This window comes from Pelodiscus sinensis, chromosome 17, assembly GCF_052426305.1.
Source record: "Pelodiscus sinensis isolate ZL-2025 chromosome 17, ASM5242630v1, whole genome shotgun sequence".
Classification (NCBI taxonomy): domain Eukaryota; kingdom Metazoa; phylum Chordata; order Testudines; family Trionychidae; genus Pelodiscus; species Pelodiscus sinensis.
In genome coordinates this window covers 31,802,184-31,812,749 of record NC_143068.1, presented here as the reverse complement: position 1 = coordinate 31,812,749, position 10,566 = coordinate 31,802,184, and positions in this window count along the sequence as shown.

Here is a 10,566-nt window from a genome sequence, read left to right as displayed (position 1 = left end):
GAGTAAACCTCTTGACTCTTACTCCAGTTTAAGAGTGATTTACTGCGGCTGAGCCTGTTCCCCACGGACTAAAGCTAATCGGAGGAAAGTGGCTTTTAAGCCCAACTCAGTCTCCCCAGAGAGCTGTTGCGCTCAAATGGGTTTAATTTCTGAGCGGAAGTTAAGCCAGATGCAACGGTTCACTATGGCCAATCCCACGCATGGTGCACCCGCCGGCTCCTCTGGGCCTATTGTGCCGACGAGAAACATGCACAGCCTATGTGCTTGTGTTTGCATCTGCAAAGCTCGGGTCCAGTTAGGGATGACCCACCCGCCTGTGGAGGCTGGGAAGAGGAAGTCTTTGTGACATCCTGTTAACAGCTCCTGCGGATGGGGCATGTGGTTCTGGAACCTTCCCATTAGACGGGCAACAGTGATTCTTGGTGACCGGTGACTTTTAAAGGTATAGCTACGTATATAAGGCGTGCCAATATACCTGTCTTAATGCCATAAACATGCCTTACAGATTTCCAGGGCAAGGTGCCGGATTAGAAGTGAGAAACCCGGCGAAGTTTAGGCTAGCAAGCCAGCCCAGGTCGTTCGGGTACGTTGGTGTGGCTCGTACGTGGCACTTCAAGGCAGGCCACAGAGAGAACAAGCCAGACTTTCCCACCATGTGACAGGAGACAGAGGAATGTGGTTTTTAAAATCCAAAAGGAGGCCAGCAAGGGCTCTGTCCCATTGCCGGATTGACTTGCTGGGCCAGATCTTTCTCGCTACGGCAGGCAGGGCTGGAGGGTAATATGGCGCTATTTGAAGGCAATGGGAGGTTTGCCAACACCATCCGTGGGTGTACGACACAGCCCCGGTCCCACTGTGGTGGTGGCGTGTGCCTGACTCTTTGAAACTCTGGCCCACGATGTCTCCAGTGTGGTTTTTACTATATATTCACGCCGTGCTTTGTCATGTGGTACGGCTCACATCACAGCGGGAGGATTCCAGCTTACCCTGTTCTCCTGTGCGTGTGTGAGTGACATAGATAGCTATGGCTCACACTCACGGCTATCTGGCCTAGATATAAGTAGACGCTTCCTTCTATTTCTGGGCCTGTCTCTGAATCCACATCGTGAAACCAGGATGCTTATTTCTGCAGATGCAATGTGACGGACAGGGCTGGAGAGCAGCCGTTTACGCGACCGAGTTTTCCCGCCAGCTAGCGTGCACGGGCCCACCAAAGTCAAACAGGACTGTTTACACTCTCATGCTTAAAGTGAAGCAAGGTCTTTGGTAGATCACAGCTGGAGAGCCCCCTCTGCCCCTCCTCCCACACACATACACATACACTTTGCAGGGCTGAGCCAGTAATTGCAGCCTTTGGTTTGTTGCTCAAGCGTGTGCAGCATTGAGCGTGGATAAAGGAGCAGAATTTGGGGGGTTCCTTATCACATATTTACCAGCATAGCAGTGGTCAAAAGCACCACAGTATCCCTTCTGTAACTCATAGGCTTTGGGGGTGCTTCTGCTGTGGGTTTCCTTCCAAAAGGGTTCCCTGGATTTCAGAATTCAACCGCACAAAAGCTCCTGTTTATTTAGGAAGAGAGTCACTCATCCCTTCCCCGACATGCTTTCAAAAAGGCTCTTTTAATTTCTTACTTATGTAGAGCCCTGAGTTATACCCAGACTGGTACATAGATATGCTCACGTTGCTTAGGGTTTTTTTATAGTCTAATTGAAGGGAGCTTTTTCAGAATTGGGGGTCATACTTAGTTAAGCAGCATACTTAAGTTAAGCGGCATATTTACAAATGCATTATTTGAAACATTTGAGAAGAAACCTTTTTTCTTTTGCTTGGCTGATCGTGCTTCATCATGAAACACCCCCCCCCCCATACGTCCAGTAACTCATTAGAAGAACGCAGCATGGCAGCCTGTCTAGACTCAATTCCTTAATTTGATTGACCCGTAAGCTTCCTAGCTCCTCTTTGGAACCAAATTCTCCTCTCCGCTAACCCCATGTGAATCCCCAACCACAAGTCTGATTTCAGGGGAGTTACTCAGGATTCATACCAACATACATGAAAGCCAAACGTGGCTCTCTGGGGTGAGGAGAACTATGACATTGTCAGATGCTTATCTCGATGGGTGCCCCTACTTTTTATTTCAAATCGGTGATCAGCTGTTTTTTAAGCACCTGCCCCACCATCAACGGAGGGAGCTCCCATGCCCTGGTTTGCGAAGGGAAAACTGGCACATGAGTTCGACTGGGTCCTGTGCCTTTCTCTCCCATAGCTCTGCAGCAGCGCTTTGAGGCGTTCCTGTCGTTCTAAAGCATGGATGAAACACTTGCACATCCCTAACTGCCTTCCCGCTCAGCAATACATATGGTTTGACATTTAAATACATTGTAAGACTTCAAAGGATACCTAGAAATTACCCCTGCAAAAGGGGGTGGGGAGGATAGAAAATGCAGAGCAGCCGTTGCCTTACCTGTGAAATTGTGGCTTCTTCTGCGAGGAGAGTTGATAGTGTCTAGTCTCTCTTCCCTGGCCCCAGACTCAGTCCCCCGCCTCTCACAGTCACTCCTCCACAGCCTCACCCACTCCTGCTTTTATGGCCCCACCTCGGCACTAGGCTGCCTTGAGCCAGCTAGTAGCAAATTGCCACACATTCACCGGGTTTCCTGTTTGTTCACTGCGTACGTCTGTGGTAAAATTTCCATTACACCACTGGACAGATGAGGCGGCAAAAGAACTAGAAGAAGAAGAAGAAAAAAAGGCTTCCAATGAAGAGGCTCTTTAAACGTACTATGAAATAGGGAAATGACTATTTTCAAGCTTTTCAACTCGACTTAAAAGAGGGTTTCCTTAGTGACAAGGTCATAGGTCGAGTCCCCCCGGGGGGACAGGGCAAAACCGGGTTCGCCTCCTGGGTTCATTGCAGCATGGCGTGGCGTCCCTGGGACGCGCGTTAGAATGGAAACTGCTGCCCTCTGAAAACGGCACGAGGCGGTTCTCTGTACCTCACCACTCAAAGAGCCCGGGTAAAGTTGGCTCGGTTTCAAAAAGCATTTTTCTACTCGCCAGCTCTGCACACACAGTCTGAAAGTCAAGGTTGCTCCGGCATCTGCTCCCCGTTGGGGTTTGGTTCCAATGGATTTGGGAGGGACCAACTCGCTCGCTTGCAAGGGCCCAAGACTCGGCACATGGGACGTAGCTAATTATCCGCCTGACAATGTACGAGCTCGATGAGACCCCCGTGCCTTCTGCCAGGGCTGTCTGGACTCTGCGGGGCAGAGAAGAACCCCAGGGTTGCACGTGCTTAGCTTCGTGACTAAGGGCCGTCGCTCTGACCAGGCCATGCCCCAAGAACAGGCTGTGCGAGGATTTGTACACCACCGCTAACTCAGAAGAGCCTCTGCCGGGTGGAAGAAGCAAATACATTTGGGCAGCGGAAAGGCAGGCCTTTCAAAGCAAAGGCAGACAGGCGGAGGTGAAAAACGGGCCGTAGCAGGAAATGCTGCAAATCGAGAGGGTTCTGTACATATCAGTCATGAGCTCCCATGGCGCACTGTACAACAGCAGGTGTGAAAGCCTGCTACCAAGTTGCCTATCGTTAGCCCCAGAGAAAAGACGAGGACGCCGTGGACCAGAGACGCTCCATGGCGTGCCCGTGGGCGGAGAGATGGCTTGATGTCGCCCTGCACACGTTTGATCACGTTGCTTCCCGGAGCACATTGGCTCCCAGACCATCCCTCTGGTTGCCCCTTGGCTAACGTGTGTTTTCATGCCTGTGCCATGTTCTGGTGGGTGGGATGCATAGCTGTGTGCGGGCAAACATGGGTGGGACGGTTGGGTGGAGGGGAGGTTCCGGCTCCTGTGAAACCTGATGGAAATGCTGCTTTGCAAATTATCTGTGGTAGATGCTGGAGAAGGACACAGGGTGGCCCAGGAGTAGGGATGTGAGGGACACGTGTTAATGGGCAAGAGAAGTGACCTTGTGAGTCAAGGTAACTGGTGTGCTCTTCCTGAATCTACCCCAGACACCCTGGAGAAGGCACCTCTCCCTGCCTCAACTTCCCTGTCTTTAGAATGGGGATAATACTCACCAGGCAGGGAGAAAGCTGCTGGAGCCTTAACCCTTGTCTGCACTGGTGCCAGGAGCGGCCCTAGACGAGCTGCCGGCAACTTGCGCCCTAGGCGAAAGGTGCAATCGGCGCGCAATCAGCACCCCTGCCTCCAAAGCCCTCAATGGCCGTTTATCTTGGCACCCTAGGTGACCACCTAGATCACCTATATTGACGGGCCACCACTGACTGGTGCTCTTACTACAGGCTGAACCTCTTTAGTCCAGAACTCTCTGGACCGGAAACATCAGCCTGGCTCTCAGGGGTCTGTGCTGTTATTTAGCTCTAATTTATCACTAAATATCCTTTAACAGCCCAGGAAGCAGTGGAAGTGTTGGTCATGCTGCTAGAAAATATTGACCTCCCATGGTCCAGAAAATTCTCTGGTTTGGAACCGGTCAGGCCCTGAGGATTCCGGACTAGAGAGGTCCAAGCTGTACCTCAATTGCATGCACCTTTCAAAGTGGAGTAGGCAGCATCAATGCAACCTGCACACTGAGGGTTTGCAAATATCGCAGAATGGACAGGCCCTGTTTGCTAAAACCCTTTGCAACGGGCTTTGAGACCTTGGATTCCAGGTAAAAGGGCTGCAGGCCTCATGCTTTTTCTTTCTGAGCCCCCCCCTTATAAAAATGTCCACAGTCCACCTGCACCACAAGCCCTGCTTTTCTGCCTATAAAAGCCAGAGCCAGTGTGAGGGGGTCGCAAGCAGGGCAATTACCTGGGGTCCCATGTCACACGGGGCCCCCCCAAATCTAAGTTGCTCCGAAATCAGCATCAGCCCCAGGTGGCAGGACTTGGGGATCCCAGTCTTCAGCACCACACGTGGCTTTAGACTTTCTGCCCTGGACCCCGTGTCTAACACACTCTGAAACCTGCTTGTGTCCCCTCCCTCCCCCCCCCCACTGGGGGCCCCGACCCTCTGATTGTGAGTCATTGCACTAGAGAAGTGCACAGTGCTATCCGCGAGGAATGCTCACAGTGCGGGCTGGGGGAGGGGACCTGCTTTGCACACCAGGTGATTTTTGCAACTTGCTGAGAGAGGGTGTGTGTGTGTGTGTGTGTGTGTGTGTGTGTGTGTGTGTGTGTGTCGGGGTGGGGGGGCTCCTCACAACAGGGACACAGGTACACTGCGCCACTCATTTTGTAGGGTACAGTCACACCGTTTCCCACCCCCAACATAAGCTAAAAGCTGGCCCAGAATATTCAGGATTGTGTCAATGTCTAACGTGCCTCCTGCCAGCGCTTTACCTACTTAGCGCATGCCGAAGAGGAGCGCTTCCAAACCGTCCTTTGGCTCGGGGGTGCACAAGACTGTGTAAGCATTCCGGGTGAAGTGCCTTGCAGACGTTAAATTAATAAGAACCCCCCCGCCCCTTAAACCTGTATCCCTCCTGCGAGAGGCCTAGCGCTGTCACCGCCAACGTCCCAGGTCTGCAAACGACAGCATGCCATTTTTCTTTCATGCCAGATTGCTTGCCACTCGCTCCAGGGGTATTTGTGGGGGCCGCAGAAATGAAGCATTAGCTATACTCAAGGCCAGCTTAGAGTGGGCTGTTTGTTTTTGCAAAAACAGCTGTATGTATGTTCTTGTCTATTAGTGACACTGGCACGGCTGGCTTCACAGGGCTGTTTGGTAATCTTAGGTGTTCAGTGTTTCCACCTTCCATTTCATGCTAAATTCCCGGTTTGGAGCAGTAATTACAGAGGTAAGGAGCTGAAGAAAGGGCTGGGAAATAATATATTGGGTGCCTTTTTTCCTTCAAAGACAGAAAAAATATAGTAATTTAGTCGTTAGTAGTCACAGATTTACCCGGAGCTGCCTGGTAGTGCCAACACAGAGCACACCTCCAAATTTCTGTGTTGTCTGTAAGGTGTATTGGGAAGCAGTCCTATTGCAGGGTCATCCCGTTCTTTTGGCTCATCTTAGTTCGGTCTCTTTCCACGTTTGCTCAGTTAGGTCAGCTGTGAGGACTGTACTTGCGTTGGTGAGTCTGTCTCGTTTCTTTTTGGGTGTAGGAGAAACAAGCCCATTCCGGGCACAACCCATTTTCCTGGCACAACCAAACCTTTACGCTGCTTTTTAAGTGATGATCAGAGGAAGCCACATGCGAGATCTGGTGCTCCGAGCTCTTACTGTTTAGGAGGAGTTCTTGAACAGACAGGCAGGCAGGCAGACAAATAGTAGATTTGTAGCTTTCTCCTGCCAGTTTGAACTCACCTGATTTTGCCTCTGGATCCTTCTTTACATTACAGTATATAAAATTCAAAGCACTATTATTTCTATCTCAAAGCCATTACGATCTCCACTCCTACAGCAGACAGATCATGGACACAACATGCCATAAAGACCCATATTGTTTTCACGGGCTAGCATGTACTAAGAGTATGTCTTACACTCCAGTGGGAGGTGTTATTGCAGCTGGGGAAGGCATATCTGATCTAGTTTGACTCTAGCTAGCTCACGGAGCAATAGTAAAGGTGCGGCAGCCTAGGATGTTTGAACCTGCCTGAAACCCTGGATAATTATGCAGATGGGCCTATCTAATAACATTAACCAACTTATTTCTCTGTGTGTGTGTGTGTGTGTGTTTCAAGACACTGTATGGACTAAGACTCGGCAGATAGGCCTATCTAATAACGTTAGCCAACTTATTTCTGTGTGTGTGTGTGTGTGTGTTTCAAGACACTGTATGGACTAAGACTCGGCAAAATGGGCCTATTAAAATAATTTTATATTGTGAAGTTTTTTTAAAAAAAATCCTAACTTAGAATTTGGACTGGACAGTCTCTACAGGAAAGAATTAATGGACACAAATCAGCTCTCCAAAAAGGCAACACACAGAAACCTGTTAGAGAACACTTTAACCTGTCCGGGGAACTCATTAATGGATCTCCAAGTCACCGTGTTGTTTCAGGCCAATTCCACAAGCCAAGTACACAGGGAAGGGTTGGAATTTAACTTTGTTTAAAAATGTGATTCTTATTAGAGAGGAATGAATAAGGATATCAGTTGGCTGGCACGTTACCTTCCACATCCTAATGACTTAACCAACCAACCTAACAATGGGTATTTATAGAGGTGCAAATTGTTCTTATTGGCCTCTTGTAACTTTAACAATCCAATTCACTATTTTTTCTCTTCTTCTTCTCTTTTTTTCTCTCCCCCTCCCCTCCTCTTATTTATTCTTGGATCTGGAGGTCTAATACTCCAGTCATCTGAAGAAGTGGGTGGTACCCATGAAAGCTCATGCTACCATCTACATGTTTTGTTAGTCTTTAAGGTGCTGCTAGACTATTCATTGTTTTTTAGAATTTGAAAACTGCTTTTATTTGCCAGCTATCTTTTTATTGTTGTTACTGAAGCAAACAAAACCCAGCACTCGGAAGAGGGTGGAGGGGAGGGGAAAATGTGGTAAAATCTTAATATGCATCAACATGTCATGGGTTAATGAGCTTTACAAACCGCTAAACAATAAAGTCCAGCAAGGAACCTTCTTGAGTGTGAGCTGGCTGTACAATTAGTAAATATATTAAATGGGGCATATACTAATATAGGTAATTGCGTTAACTAAATTCCTGCACTTCCCATAATGTAAATGTCTCTTTGACCCTTCATCCTGTGTGGACCAATAGGGGATTGTTTTAATAGAATAATTCTAACACAGAATTGGAACTATGCAGTTTGATGGTAAAAATGTGTGATCTTCACCGACACAAAGAATTCATTAACATTTAGACACTTTAAAGGGTTTTTTTCCAATCCAGCCCAAGTATTGAGAAGATTGCCTTATATCCTGAAAGATCCCAAAGCAACCGTCTTACAAAGTGACAGCCTGAAACAGTTCTTTGCTGATTGTAGTCCTCTCTGGGGCGACACATGACAACTGTTGGTTCTTTTATTGAATTCTTTTACACTCGCTTTAGTCTTCTAATTGTAAATGTCTTTCAGGTCTCCTGGGATAATAATGCCACAGCAAGAACAAACTTTTGCAACTTTCTTTGGCTTATGTAGACGTCTCCCAGGTGAGCGATCCCGACCCAGGGAATAGTCTAAGTGACAGACCGAATGGATTTATTTCATTTTAGGTATCGGCCAATCATAGTTTCCAGTAGTTCTGTATCTTGGGGCTTGTCTAACCTTGCTGTATATGTAAACATATCACACACAAATCGCTAACCTCCTCCCCCCACCTCCTGCCTAAGACAACATTTTAAAAATACCCCCGCATTTTCCACAACAAATTTATAGCGACGTCTAAAGACCCGTCACTGCTTGGTGACGGTTTTTACTGCAGATCAGTTCGGTGGCTGCTTCAGGCACATTTCACCGTGGATGGTAAGCAGGACAGGGGTGGTCATTTTAATTGGCCAAGCTGGCAACCGGTGAAATGGTGGGCCAGCCGATTCCAGGGTCAGGTCACCTTTGCCATGTCATACTGTGTCAAATCCAGGCATCCAAGGGGCTCAAACTGAAGGATTTGGTCTGGTTCCGCCGAATCACCCCGTTTTGCAGAGAATTGTCTAAGTTCTCAGAGGAATACACGATAGAATCGTCATGTTTTCGGCTGGACGTGCCTCTTTCTCTAGAAAAGGGGTGGGGAACGTCAGCCCCGGGGGCCGGATGCAGCATTGGGGAACCCACACTGGTGCTTCAGTTTCCCCCCCCGCCCCACAGCAAGGCTGGAGCAAACAAAATCTACTAGGCTGGGCCCCTCTAGGCTCTGGTGTGCGAGGGGAATGTGGGGAGGGGGCCTTGCTCCTCAGGCAGGGGCCACATCCGTGAGACTTTAGTTTTGGCCAAAAAAGCTTCTCGCTTGTGTGTGGCCCCCACCCGAAAAAGGCTCCCCGCCCCTGCTCTGGAAGGAAACACACAGTCTGCAAAATGAATGGACTGCTCTGAGCTTATTAAAAAAATCCCTGTGCCCCAGCTGAGCCTCTAGCCACGTCCACGTGCAGAGCCTGGCAGATGCCTCTGCATGGCTCCAACCGTACGCGCCCAAAGGAGCACTGCCCATGTATAAGCGGGTCCCGTCTCCGGCTCTGCAGCCCGAGACAGGAGCAGCTGAAAGCCCTGCTCTCCAACGTGCGGGGCTCGAAATGAGTGAGCCGCTTTGTCTTTCAGATGCAACCAGATATTGTTCTCAGATTCAATGAACTGCTCTCGTCTATTTTTAGGTGCGAGGGGCCCAAGTTCTCAGCTCCCTGTGTTGCTGGTCAGGCTACTTGTGGTTTGGTTGGGTCCTAGTATCAGGCAGGAAGCCAGACAAAAAGTTCCAGGCTAAGTTTGCAGAAGCTACTGAGGAGAGTTTCATACTCAGGACCATTCGGCCCAGAGCAGAAGCATTATCCTGAACCCTGCTGGATGGGTTTTTTATAGTAGATACTGGGAATATATCAAGGATTTTGAAGGTGCCTTGGATTAATTTATTTAATGCGTGGAAGGTAAAAAACGGGTTGGCGGAGAACTAAAAGCAATAGTGTAAGATTTCCTCAGTGCTGAAGAAGAGTAATAGCTGGAGTTTGGCAAATTCTTTTCTCATTACCTGGAACATCCCAGTTTTTTATTGGGATTATTTTTGCAGCCCCTTTATTTAATATAATAAATAGCAGAATGGGAGTGATGTCTTGGCCTACAGTAATCACAGACCAAGTAGTTGCTGGGCCGCTGGAGACTACTGCCTGACAATCGTTTTCATTGTCGTATTTTATTTACCTGCAGCGTGCGTGTCAGCCACTAGATGTCTCTGTGTGCTTTTTCAGGCCCGAATGGGCGGGGTCCCTGGTAAACAAGGAAAACAAAGCTGGAACAGGAGCCATGTGGAAGCCTATTTGACACCGCACCTGGTTTCTTAAATAATGACTTTTCAGATTTAGGTGGAATGCTGATTCAGCATATCTTGATATCTTTCATCACCAGTTCAGGCAATGCCCACTACTCCAAAAAAGTGCCAGCCCCAGCTTTTCAAATTCCATCCCTCCATCTCAACATGGCAGCTTTCATCCTGCAGCCGTGGGGCAGAGCAGCCTTCCCCTCCCAAATAAGGACAGGTTGCACTGTACAGTCATAGGTGCAAGGGCTTTGTCTTTCGGGTTGGCTGCAGCTTGCCTAGCACACTTTGCGGCACTGTCATTCTAGTTATTTCCGATTCCTTATGCCCAATTGTGCCATAGCCAGTGCTGACCATCGAGGGGTAGGGAAAGACAATGCAGAGCTTGTTCCTTGGCAGAGTGCATCATGCATTAAATGGGAACCCCAGCCTCAACCAGCTGCTGCTTCCATGAGAAGAGGGAGGGGGATATTTACTCCCTTCAGACTATTGGCTTTAAACGTATTTGCCCAGGGTGCGGTTTTGCATGACTCAAGAAGGGGCAGCAAGAGTTAAACGCAATTATCACCGGCGTTTTCTAGGGGACCAATGGGCTGTGGGCAAATTGACCACCGAGGCGACTAGGTTTCAGGTC